Genomic DNA, 14,503 nt, shown 5'->3' with positions numbered 1-14,503 from the left:
TAAAGATGTGCAGTATGTGTATTCTTTCTACAAATAATTCTATAGTGTGTTGGTTCTTTATGTTTAAGAACACCATAATAGTCCATGTTCTTGGGCTTATAAGAGAAAATAAATATAGACATTAGACAATTGACATATATAAGATCTATTAGGGCAGAACTAGACAACTGTATTGAAATCAATCTATGTTCATGGTCAAGTAGAAAATTCACTCTAAAACATCAAAAAATATTTAATGCAATATGCCATTTACATGTCCTTAAATAGTGTCTTATTCATTAGCCATCAAATTGTTGTAGAAAATCAACATTAATTCCTTTTATGATAACTTACAAGAATTTTTCTAACCCTGAAGTCAGTTTTCACATACACATATCTACATTCTATGATTTGTAGAACGTATCTAAAATGTATGATTTTTACTAGTGCTACTTGATCAGTTCTGTCACTATCACTAACTTGAACAAAATGAGAAACAATCACTTCACTACATAAATCTACTCTTCTCAAATAGACAAAAAAAATATGTTGTATTAATATCCAGAGGTTTTGTGTGAGAAACCTTGAAAATTTTGCTCCAAATATGAATAATAGTTCCTTTAGAGTACTGAATAAAAAGTCTCCTTTCACACTGAGTAAAACCCACTCTAACACTGGGTGACAGGAGAAATGTACAGCCAGGAACGTCTTACAGTTGTCATGAGCTCACAGACTCTTCTCATCTTATTGCATCATGTAAATATAATTCTATAGGCTTTGTGTTTCTTACTGTAAACTTTGTTATGAAAAAATCTCTCTACTTCAGGTACTACCAGAGACTCAGAAAGAACTCAAAATATCTGCTGATCACAAGACAAGTGGGAATATTGTCTTGGAAGAGATTGACTGCAAAAATATGAAATTTAACATAGAAGATGTTGGCCAGAATTTACAAGGCTCCTCCCAAATTAATATAGAGTTTCAAGGATTATTCAATGAATTCCTTTTGAACACTTGTTCTTCTGTTTCATAAACAATGAACACTATGTTAATAATAGAAACAATGAACATAGAAATCTTTACTAGAATGTCCAATTTGTGGACTATTATTAGACACAAAACCAAAGTATACTCTCTCATTCAAAAGCAATTTTGACAAATACTTGAAATTAATAAGTACCAAGGATTCTTTCAATATACTAGAAGCCTCATAGTGTCCTAAATACTGTGACCCTTATTTTTCAAGTCTATTTACTATTCACATAACCACATAAACACAAGATGAATGGGAGTGTAAATAAATTTAATACATTACAAAAAAATAGCTCTCCATTTTTGAGGCCAAAAAGTGTTCTGTGCAAGCAGTGGATGTAATAGGTATTAATATCACTTCAAAATTACTATCCTAAACATTCCTTCCTTAAATTAGTGTTTCTCAGTCTTGCTAATGCTGCTAATCTTGATTACATTATCTGTTGTTGTGATAATCCATATCCATATATTTATTCGCACTGCTATATCATAACTCTCAATCTGTTAATATTATAAATTGTTATATAAGTATCTGATATTTATGATATCTGGTATTTGACTCTCAAAAGTGTTTATTACAAACAAGATTAGAACCTCTGCCGTATACTCAGAAATCATAATTGGCAAGATTTCCAATAAAATCGTCATGGGTATTCCAATAAAATCCTTATGGTATTCTGATCAGATGGGAATGAAAATGAACTATGCTTTATGCTGGCTATGACCAGCTGTAGTTAAACAGAGTTATTTGTCATGTTTTTTACCTTTCATGTGATTTTTTATATGATTTTATATAAGCATGTGCTACGTTTTTATGACATTCCTATATCAGGCTCTCTTATTTCCATCCAACAAAGATGCACTTCAGTTTTTTTTTTTTTTTTCAAATATATACTCTCCTAATTCTTGCTTTTTTTTGTAGTTATTTTTGACAGTTTGGGGTAAACAGAGTTAGAAACGTGGTTATTTGTATAAACTGATCTCTGATACAAAAGCAAATTAAAGATGACTCCACCTGCTCCAGTGCTGTCTACTACCAGTGACTTCTTAGACAGTAACAAGGCCATTTGAGACACGTTAACATCAATGATTGATTATTGGCGAGTCCAGTTTTGTGCAGGCCTCTACTTGTGAAACACAGCCCATTTTTCAATATGGAAAAGAAGAGTAAGTCTGAGCTGGATGCTCAGGTGGTTCAGGTGACAGCAGATGCTGGCGTGGATGTGAAGAAAGAAGAACACTCCCTTATGGTTGTGGGATTGCAAGCTTGTACAACCACTCTGGAAATCAGTCGGTGGTTCCTCAGAAAATTGGACATAGTACTACCAAGGATCCTGCAATACCTCTCCTGGGCATATATCCAGAAGATGTCCCAACAGGTAAGAAGGACACATGCTCCACTATGTTCATAGCAGCATTATTCATAATAGCCAGAAGCTGGAAAGAACACAGATGCCCCTCAACAGAGGAATGGATACACAAAATGTGGTACATTTACACAATGGAGTACTACTCAACTATTAAAAAGAATGAATTTATGAAATTCCTAGGCAAATGGTTTGGCCTGGAGGGCATCATACTGAGTGAGGTAACACAATCACAAAAGATCTCAAATGATATGTACTCACTGATAAGTGGATATTAGCCCAGAAACTTAGTATACCCGAGATATAAGAGACAATTTGTAAAACACATGAAACTGAAGAAGAACGAAGACCAAAGTGTGGACACTTTGCCCCTTCTGAGAATTGGAAACCATCACCCATAGAAGGAGTGACAGAGACAAAAGGATTGACCATCTAGAGACTGCCATATCCAGGGGTCCATCCCATAATTAGCCTCCAAACGATGACACCATTGCATACACTAGCAAGCGTTTGCTGAAAGGACCCTGATATAGCTGTCTCTTGTGAGACTAGGCCGGGGGCCTAGCAAATACATAAGTAGATGCTCACAGTCAGCTATTGGATGGATCACAGGGCCCCCAATGGAGGAGCTAGAGAAAGTAACCAAGGAGCTAAAGGGATCTGCAACCTTGTAGGATCTACAACATTATGAACTAACCTGTACCCCAGAGCTCTTGACTCTAGCTGCATATGTATCATAAGATGGCCTAGTCGGCCATCACTGGAAAGAGAGTTTCATTGGACATGCAAACTTTATATGCCCCAGTACAGAGAAATGCCAGGGCCAAAAAGTTGGAATGGGTGGGTAGGGGAGTGGGGGGATATGGGGGACATTTGGGATAGCATTGGAAATGTAACTGAGGAAAATATGTAATAAAATATATATAAAATAAAAAAAAAAAGAAACCTACAAAAAATGGCTACCTTAGTACTGAAAAATTAAAAGAAAAAGTTTTTCTCCATTTAATGTAATAGTGGCAATTGGTTTGATGTACTTTGATTTTATTATGTTTAGGTCTTGCCCTTTGGTTCACTGTTCAAAGACTTTTAGTTTTTTTGTTTTTTTTTGGTTTTTTTTTTGTTTTTTTCCTGAGTGGAATGTTGTCCCCCAGTAGAGAAACCTTTTCCTGTCCTTAAAAGTCCTCCTTTATTTTTTTTTAATTAATTAGGTATTTTCTTCATTTACATGTCCAATGCTACCCCATAAGTCCCTAAAGCCCTGCCCCCAATCCCCTCCCTCCACTCCCACTTCTTAGCGCTGGCGTTGGGGCCCCCAATGGAGGAGCTAGAGAAAGTATCCAAGCAGCTAAATGGGTCTGCAAACCTATACGTGGAACAACAATATAAACTAACAAGTACCCCCGGTGCTCATGTCTCTAGCTGCATATGTATCAGAAGATGACCTATTCGGCCATCAGGGGAAAAAGAGGCCCATTGGTCTTGCAAACATTATATGCCTTAGTACAGGGGTTCAAAGACTTTTAAGAAGAAAAGTATTTCTCAGATGTTCTTTCATGATCTGATAAGATAATCATTTGATTTTTTTCAGTTTGTTTACATAGTAGATTATATTGATGGAATTTTTGTATATTGAAACACACTTAAAGGCCTGTGGTGAATCCTTATTGATCATGGTGGATGATGACTTAATGTGTTCTTGAATCCAGTTCATGAGAATTTTTTCATTGAGTATTTTTACATGTATATATGCGTAAGAAAAATTGGTCTGAAGTTCTTGTTCTTTTTCCAAGACAAAGCTTTGTACTGAAGTTCAGGACCCTTATGAAATTGTTAGGGAAAGACTGAAGGAACTGAATAGGATGACAAGATCATAGGTAGACCAAAAGTGTTAATTAACTTGCACCCTTGGGAGATTCCAGAGATGCAGCCACCAACAAAGAAGCATAAATATTTTAGTCCAAGGTCTCTGACACATTTGTACATTAAGACTCTTTGTCTGGCCTCATTGGGAGAGGATGTGCCAAACTCTGTAGGGACTCAATACCCCAGGAAGTGGAGATTGTGGTGAGCATCCTCTCACTGTTGAAGGTGAGAGCTGTGAGGAAAAATCTACCTGAGCATGTCAGGGTGTGGCAATGTATAAGAAGCAAATAATTTGAATAATTAATAGTAATAAAACATGTATGAATAAGAAGTTGACTCCTCTGGGTATTTTTATTTTTTACTCATGAAATAACCTGGGATAATAGCATATATCTACTGTAACATCAAATGCAACTATAGAGTTGATGCAGAATGGCTTTTCATGAATCAGTACTAGGAAGTTTCAATAATCATTTTCATGAACATTAAGAAAATGTTTGAGATCTCCTTATGTATACTTAATGCATTTAACAGATGGTTCTATCCTTAAGAAGAAAATTAATCCATTTGATATTTTATAAAGAAAAGTGCAGCTATATAAACAAGGAAGGAAATGGTGACAGCTCTTAATACAGAGTGTCATCGATATGAATTATTTATGATATGATTTGTTCATAATCCATAATCTTTTTATTCATCGTTATCTCATTATCTTTCATTTCTATTAGATTTCTGCATTCCTTTATTGCATACACACACACACACACATATATATATATATATATATATATATATATATATATATATATGTGTGTATGTGTGTATTTATGCTGTTTTAATAATATATGTGTAAATATATATATATGAATGTGCATTTATGAGTATATATATATACACACACATATATATATATATATATATACACATATATATTACAGTGATGAGTGTATTTGTTTTGAAAAATGGCTTCATAAAGGCACATAGTAGAGATTAGTAAATCACTCATATATATATACATATCCAGCAAAATAGCAAAATAGGTCGATAAATTATTTTCTGTTCACAATATTGACATGTATTTATTAGCACCAAATTACCAAACCATATTATTTCATAGGCCACAGTGACAAGCATTCTCAGTTTGAAGCATCAGTGACATGTGATTCATGAAACTCAAGAGGAAAGAAGACCTGAAATGTGAATACTTCGGCCCTTCTTGGAAGGGGGAACAAAATCCATGGAAGGAATTACATAGACAAAGTTTGGAGCATAGATAGAGGGAGTGACCATCCAAAGAGTGTTCCACTTGGGGATCTGTCTCATATACAACCATCAAACTATTGTGCATACCAACTAGAGCTTGTTGATAGGAGCCCGATAAAGATGTCTGCTCAGAGAGAGCCTTTGCCACTGCATTACAAATACAGAAGTGGATGCTGACATCCATCCACTGGACAGAGCACAGGAAAGAGCACAGGGTCCGCAATTATCCCGAGCTTTTGTCCCTGCCGGCAAGAACACACTCGGGACAACCGGAATCTTCTGCAGAAAAAGCTTTATTGCTCACTTCTCAGGAGGAAGACCCTGAACCCAGAAAATGGCGCTGCTTATATAGCCTGCAGCGTGATGTTTCAGCACCTGATGTGGCGTGACAGCTCCTGATTCGTTGCTTGCCCATCACCCCATTACTATGCCCTGAGATGGGCAGTGACTAGGCGTGAGTTCACTCTTGCACTTGCTGCAGCATAAGGCTTGTTTACTAGTTAGGCGCAGTGGACGCCAGTGCCATCTTATAATGGAGATTGCTCACAGCATGGCTCTCCACACCCAATGAGGAAGCTTGAGAAAATATTCATGGAGTTAAAGGGAATGTAGCAACAACAATATGAAAAAACCAGTACAGCAAAGAAATTCTTATCAATAAGGAATATTTATAAAAGTCTCTACAAAAACTGATAGTGAGGCCCTATTCCTAAGTTCAACATGTGCATATTCATTATACATGGTGAATTTAAATTGGTGACAGTGTAGTGCTTCACCACTACTGACAAATATTCATGACACTCAAAGGTATTACACACTCTATTACAGGAGAAAAAGAAACTCCAAACCACTTAAAAATCCTTTGATCTATAACAAGTGGCCTGACTGCAAGTTAATCTGGTGAAATTAAGGCACTAACATTGTGAGAGTAACCAAACTTATGTGAGTGAATATAAAGCACACTACATGAGATGGTATGAATGAGTAACTTCATACTTGTTTTCAAGAACCTAAGACCTGTCCTGGGACCTTGGATAAAACCATATACTATTGTTCAACCATAAAAGAATATCCACACATTTTCCTTATTGTCATTCTGTTATAATCATAGATTACTGTGTTGCTCAGTCATTATTATAGAAGGATTATCCCATAGTAGATAAAAATGAAAAGAGAGAAAATCAACTAAAACAATTACAGAGTTTGGAAAATTTGAAAAACTGTGTTGTCAATAGAAAATTATCCATTAGGGAGAGTCACTGTGCCTGGCTTGTACTTCTGATTTTTAGTTTGGTTGTTGGTTTGATTTTGGTTTTAATGTTGTTTGGTTTTCTTTGTTATTGTTTGTTTATTTAGGGAAATGAGAGTAAGCACTAGAAAGTCACACATGCTAGGGCCCCAAATGGATCCCAGGATCAACAGAATGACATGAGTCAAAATACACAACAAAAGGGAAAGAGAACCTGAAGAGACCATATCCAGTGGATAAGCATGTCCCCCAGTGAGGGGTAGTGCCCCACCCATCTAAAAAATATTAATCTAGAAAACCTCCTGTCAAAAGGAAATGCATGGACAAAAAATTGAGCCTGGGCTGAAGGAAAGGCCATTTACAAAAATGTAAATATAATTAATGAATTATAAATTTATTCTATTTGATGTCATTCAATTCATGCTTTGACTGATGGGAAATTTCATATTTTTATTAATATTTAAACTTATCTGTTCAATCTCATTGTTTTCAAATTCAATAGTTGCCAAATTCTACATCATTTAGATGCTGGTAAAAGCTTATTTGTGTGGAATTCTTCCTTTTTGTTTGAACTCGTAGACATAATTTATCTTGTAAACTCAAATTGTAGTAACTTATTTTGTATAATCTGTGTGTATTCCATAACTTCAAATTCATTTTTAAGGTTATATATTCGCTTCAAATTGTCATGTGGCCCAAAGTTAATGCAGTGTCATTACCATCAAGCATCTATTACATTTTGCATTTTCAATATCCCTTACCCTTTTTTCTCTATTCAAACACTTCCATATACTCCATAATATTCCCTTTCACATCAGTACCTATTTTTTCCTTGAAATGAATGGCTAATATTTGCCGTAGACCCTCTCCATACATATCTGTAACATTGTTTTCTCTCTTGTATTTTATATAGGCAAATAACTACAAATTACCTACAAAACATTCTTAGTAATACTGAGTCATATTCACTCATTGCCTATACCTTGCATAGTAATGACATACACTCCTCTACTTTATTGACCAATTAATAGGGAATTTCAATTAGGCCTGTGTTTTTCCTCACACTTTAAGGAAAATATTGTCTTAGAGTTATCATATGCAAATGAACAAATGCATTAAAATTGAGTTTTCTCGCCATCAGTGTGGAATATGCTATTATGTATTTCTTCCTACTTGACCAGGTTTATACTTGAAGATTGCTGGGAAATCCCATAACTTACATATATATTTCCAAGTCTGAGGCTCTGATGTATCTCTAGCTACTATAATCTTACTATTGTAAGAGTATCATCTTGAAACTTACTATCATGCTCCACAGCCTTACCCGCAATTGCTTGTTTTATAAATATCAGTTCAGTTCAGTTCCTGTTTAAGACTCAGGTACTTCTGTGATTCTTTGTGATTCCTTTTATTTATTTTTTTCTTTTTCTTTTATTAAATGGCTTTCTTTGAGTGGCCCTGGCTGTCCTGAAACTCTTTCTGTATAACATCATGGCATAGAACTCAGTGATCTACCTACCTCTTCCTCCCAAGTGCTGAGATTAATGGCATGTGGTATTATACCATCTAAGAAATGTCTATTTTTATTGATTTTATTAGATTTTTTTCATTTACATTTCAAATGCTATCCTCAAAGCATCCTATAACTTTACTCTGCCCTGTTCCCCAACCCCCTCCCAATTCCTGGCACCTGTACTACTTAGAAATAGAGTTTCACTATCAGTTTTGGTAGAGACTTTTTAAAAAATTTTTTATTGGTAGGAATTTCTTTTTTGTATTTCTTCCAATTTTTTTTTTCACTAAACTATTTTTATTATATATTTTCTTTGTATACATTTCAAATGCTATCCTGAAAGTTCCCTTTTCCCTCCCTCCTCCCTGCTTCTCTACCCACCCACTCCTGTTTTTTGGCCCTGGCATTCCCCTGTACTGGGCATATAAAGTTTGCAATACCAAGGGACATCTATTCCCAGTGATGGCCAACTAGGCCATCTTTTGCTACATATGCAGCTAGAGATATGAGTTCTGGAGGTACTGGTTAGTTCATATTGTTGTTCCACCTATAGGGTTGCAGACCCCTTCAGCTACTTGGGTGTTTTCTCTAGCTTCTCCATTGGGGGCCCAGTGTTCAATCTTATAGATGACTGTGAGTGGCCACTTCTGTATTTGTCAGGCACTGGCATAGGCTCATATGAGAGAGCTATACCAGGGTGCCTTCAGCAAATCTTTCTGGCATATGCAATAGTGTCTGTATGGGATGGATCCATGTGGGGTAGACTCTGGATACTCCATCCTTTCATGTTAGCTCCACACTTTGTCTCTGTAACTCCTTTCATGGGTATTTTGTTGCCTATTCTAAGGAGGAATGAAGTATCCACCCATTGTTCTTCCCTCTTCTTGATTTTCTTGTGTTTTGCAAATTGTATCTTGGGTGTTCTATATTTCAGGGCTAATATACACTTATCAGTGAGTGGATATCTAATAAGTTCTTCTATGATTGGGTTACCACACTAAGGATGATATCCTCCAGATAAATCCATTTGTCCAAGAATTTCATAAATCCATTGTTTTTAATAGCTAAGTAGTACTCCATTGTGTAAATGGACAACATTTTCTGTATCGATTCTTCTGTTGAGGGACATCTAGGATCTATTCAGCTCCTGGCTATTATAAATAGGGATGCTATGAATATAGTGGAACATGTGTTCTTATTACCAGTTGGAACTTCTACAGGGTATATGCCCAAGAGAGGTATTGATGGATCTTCCAGTAGTATTATGTCTATTTTTCGGAGAACCCTCCAGACTGACATCCAGAGTGTTTGTACAAGCTTGCAATCCCACCAGCAGTGAAGGAATTTTTCTGTTTCTCCACACCCTTGCCAGCATCTGCTCTAACCTGAATTTTTGATCTTAGCCATTCTAAATGTTGTGAGGTGGAAATTCAAGGTTGTTTTGATTTGCATTTTCCTGATGATTAAGGATGTTGAACATTTTTTAGGTGCTTCTCAGCCCTTTGGTATTCCTCAGTTGAGAATTATTTGTTTAGTTTTGAACCCATTTTTTAATGGGGTTATTTGCATTTTTGGAGTCCAGCTTCTTTAGCTCTTTGTATATATTGTATATTAGTCCCCTATCAGATTTAGAATTGGTAAAAATCCTTTCCCAATCTGTTGGTGGCCTTTTTGTCTTATTGACAGTGTTTTTTACATTAGAGAAGCTTTGCAATTTTATGAGGTCACATTTGTTGATTCTTGATCTTCCAGCACAAGCCATTGATGTTCTTTTTAGGAATTTTCCCCCTGTGCCCATATCTTTGAGGTTTTTCCCTACTTTCTCCTCTATTAATTTCAGTGTCTCTGGTCTGATATGGAGATCTTTGATCCACTTAGACTTGAGCTTTGTACAAGGAGATAAGAATGGATCAATTTGCATTCTTCTACACGATAAATACCAGTTGTGCCAGCACTAATCATTGATTTTTTTCCATCTGGTTTTATCTCCCTTGTCAAAGATCAAGTGACCATAGGTGTGTAGATTCATTTCTGTGTCTTCAATTCTATTCCATTGATCTACCTGTGTGTCATTGTACCAGGACAATGCAGTTTCTATCACAATTGCTCTGTAGTACAGCTTTATGTCAGGCATTGTGATTCCACCAGATGTTCTTTTATTGTGGAGAATAGTTTTTGCTATCCTAGTTTTTTTTTTTTTTTAATTTTATTTTTCCAGATGAATTTGCAAATTGCCCTTTTTTTAAAAAATATTTTTACTATTACGTATTTTCCTCAAATACATTTAGAATGCTATCCCAAAAGTCCCCCATAACCTCCCCCCCAACTTCCCTACCCACCCATTCCCATTTTTTTTTTTGGCCCTGGCATTCCCCTGTAGTGGGGCATATAAAGTTTGCATGTCCAATGGGCCTCTCTTTCCAGTGATGGCCGACTAGGCAATCTTTTGATACATATGCAGCTAGAGACAAGAGCTCCGGGGTACTTTTTAGTTCATAATGTTGTTGCACCTACAGAGGTGCAGATCTCTTTAGCTCCTTGGATACTTTCTCTAGCTCCTCCATTGGTGGCCCTCTGCTCCATCTAATAGCTGACTGTGAGCATCTACTTATGTGTTTGCTAGGCCCCCGGCCTAGTCTCACAAGAGACACATATATAAGGGTCCTTCCAGCAAAATCTTGCTAGTGTATGCAATGGTGTCATCATATTGGGAAAAGATCTTTACCTATCCTAAATCAGAAAGGCTGAGAAGCACCTGAAAAAATGCTCAGCATCCTTAATCATCAGAGAAATGCAAATAAAAACATCCCTGAGATTCCATCTCACACCAGTCAGAATGGCTAAGATCAAAAATACAGGTGACAGCAGACGCTGGCAAGGATATGGAGAAAGAGGAACACTTCTCCATTGTTGGTGGGATTGCAAGCTTGTTCAACCACTCTGGAAATCAGTCTGGCAGTTCCTCAGAAAATTGGACATAGTACTACCGGAGGATCCAGCAATACCTCTCCTGGGCATATATCCAGAAGATGTCCCAACCAGTAAGAAGGACACATGCTCCACTATGTTCATAGCAGCCTTATTTATAATAGCCAGAAGCTGGAAAGAACCCAAATGCCCCTCAACAGAGGAATGGATAAAAAAAAATGTGGTACATTTACACAATGGAGTACGACTCAGCTATTAAAAAGAATGAATTTATGAAATTCCTAGGCAAATGGATGGACCTGGAGGGCATCATCCTGAGTTAGGTAACACAATCACAAAAGAACTCAAATGATATGTACTCACTGATAAGTGGATATTAGCCCAGAAACTTAGTATACCCGAGATATAAGATACAATTTGCAAAACACATGAAACTGAAGAAGAACGAAGACCAAAGTGTGGACACTTTGCCCCTTCTTAGAAGTGGAAACAATCACCCATAGAAAGAGTTACAGAGACAAAGTTTGGAACTGAGACAAAAGGATGGACCGTCTAGAGACTGCCATATCATTAGATCCATCCCATAAATAGCAAATTGCCCTTTCTATCTCAGTGAAGAATGAGTTGGAATTTTGATGGGGATTGCATTGAATCTGTAGATTGCTTTTGCTGGAGAGCCGTTTTTACTATATTAATCCTGCCAATCCAGGAGCATGGGAGGTCTTTCCATCTTCTGAGATCTTCTTCAATTTCTTTCTTCAGAGACTTGAAGTTCTCATCATACAGATCTTTCACTTCCTTAGTTAGAGTAATACCAAGGTATTTTATATTATTTGTCAGTATTATGAAGGGTGTTTGTTCACTAAATTCTTTCTCTGTCCATTTATCCTTTGTGTAGAGAAAGGCCATTGATTTGTTTGAGTTAATTTTATATCCAGCTATAGCACCGAAGCTGTTTATCATGTTTAGAAGTTCTCTGATGGAATTTTTGGGGTCACTTTTATATACTATCATATCATCTGCAAATAGTGATATTTTGACTTCTTCCTTTCCAATTTGTATCCCCTTGATGTCCTTTTGTTGTTGAATTGCTCTGGATAGAACTTCAAGCACTATATTGAATAGGTAGGGAGAAAGTGGGCAGTTGCTCCATGGCAGAGCCCTCCCAGGCTGGATGGACACCTCTCCTCTGGCAGGGAAGGTGCCCGGATGTCTGGAGCATGAAACAGGATCTCTTCCAGAAGCTGTGTAGCTTCTGTAGTCCACATTCTCACCTGCTCCAACTAGTCTCTCAGTAATTTCTTTAGTGTCCCTTTGGCAAACAACTCAAATATAAACTAATCCTCGCACTAGAATTTTCATTTGGTATTAAGATATACATATATATATATATATATATATATATATATATATATACATACATACATACATATATATATATAAATATAACGAAATATATATTAATAAATATATAAATATATTATGAAATATATAATACTATATAATATATATAGATAACTGATACATATCACTGCAGATTCTCCAAGTCCTGCTGAATTTTAGCAGTCTGCATCTGTTTACATTCTGTGCATATTTTCCCAACAGTTGCTGAGTGAAATCTATTTGATGACAATTATTCTATTCACCCATCTGTGAGTACAGCAGGATATCATCAGGAATCATTTCATTGACATTATTTGTAGTTATTGTTTGTAGCTATATTTTGTCCTTGCAATATCTAGACTCTTGCATTTAGCAGTGTCAGGTGTGGGCTCTCAGTCATGCAATGGTTATCAAGATGGACCAGTGATTGCTTTATCATTTCCAAAATGTCTTTGCCAATTTGTCCAAGCACATCTTACATACAGAAAAAAAATGTAGGTCAAGTATTTTCTGCCTGAGATGGCCTTCCAATTCCTCCTCTGAATATCTTTCTTTCTTTGTTACTAGAGATGGACAGTTTAGGCTGCATATCCTCCAAAGGTAAGAGTGTTAGCTAGCATCATACTCTTCAACTTCTGGGAGTTTCCTTTGACCTAGGGTTATACCTTGTTCAAGTGATGCAATGAAATTCCAATCTTGTTCTTTAGTAGTCTCTCCCTCTATCACCTGCACACCTGATTCCTTCTGTTTCCATTGTTACTCCCCACCAACATGTAGTCCACTCTCTCTATATACCCATGATGTCCATACTCTTTTCCATTTAAATGAGATTTACATATACACCATGTAAAGCCTAGTAGTTATTTAGGTTGTTTGGGTCTGTTGATGTTGGATGTTTAAATTTACTGCTAATATTAAGTTATATTTGAGTATGTTTGATTTTCTGAGTCTGTGTTAGCTTACTCGAAATTGTTGTTTCTAGTTCCATTCACGTGCTGCAAAATCTATATTGTTATTGGTCTTAATATCTGAGAACCCACTGTATAAATATAGAACATTTTCTCTATATAGTTTTCAGTTAATGAACATGTAGAATGTTTCTAGTTTCTGTCTATTACAAATAAAAATATCATGAAAATAATGAAACATCTATTGGAGGAGTAAACTGAAAATTTCTAATAGTATATGCCAAGAAGTGATATAGGTAGGTTGTGACATAGATATATTCCCAATATTCTGGAAAAGCACCATATATATTTCCATAGTGGCTATACCTGTTTATATTCCCACCAGGAATATAATTTCATGTGTTTGAACCTGCTAAAGTCTATGGCACTTTAAAAGTCATATACCCATTTTATACTTTTAATTTGAGATTTTAGGGATGAATTCTAGTGGAAAGGGGTGAATACATAGCTGTATGATTTTGTGCCAAGTGAACAAGAGGTCAGGTTTGTGGGCTAGGCTTGTATAAACCTGGCACACTTATAGCTATCTGAAATGAAGGAACCTCACTTGAGATAATGCCTTGAAAATATCCATTTGTAAATATTTTCTTTTTCTTTTAATGTTTTCATTTATTTTATTTTCTTTTTCTTTTTTCTTTTTCATGAATTACATATCACTTATGGTTCAAATTGAGGCTGCTTGTCAGTGTGGAGTATGAAATAATTTGATTTTGTAATTTGATGCTAATAAATACATTCCAATAATGTTAAGAGAAAATAATTTATACCTATTATGCAGTGTTTTCAACCAGGCAAAAAGAAACAAATTCATATCAAGGACACTCTGTATTAAGAGCTGTCACAAATTTCTTCTTTGTTTATATAGCTGCACTGTTCTTTATAAGATGTCAAATGGATTAATTTTCTTCGTAAAGATAGAACCATTGGTGAAATGCATTAAGTATAACTTACTAGACCT

Source organism: Mus musculus, chromosome 17 (genome assembly GCF_000001635.26).
Source record: "Mus musculus strain C57BL/6J chromosome 17, GRCm38.p6 C57BL/6J".
NCBI classification, from domain to species: Eukaryota; Metazoa; Chordata; class Mammalia; order Rodentia; family Muridae; genus Mus; species Mus musculus.
This window is presented reverse-complemented; position numbering follows the sequence as displayed.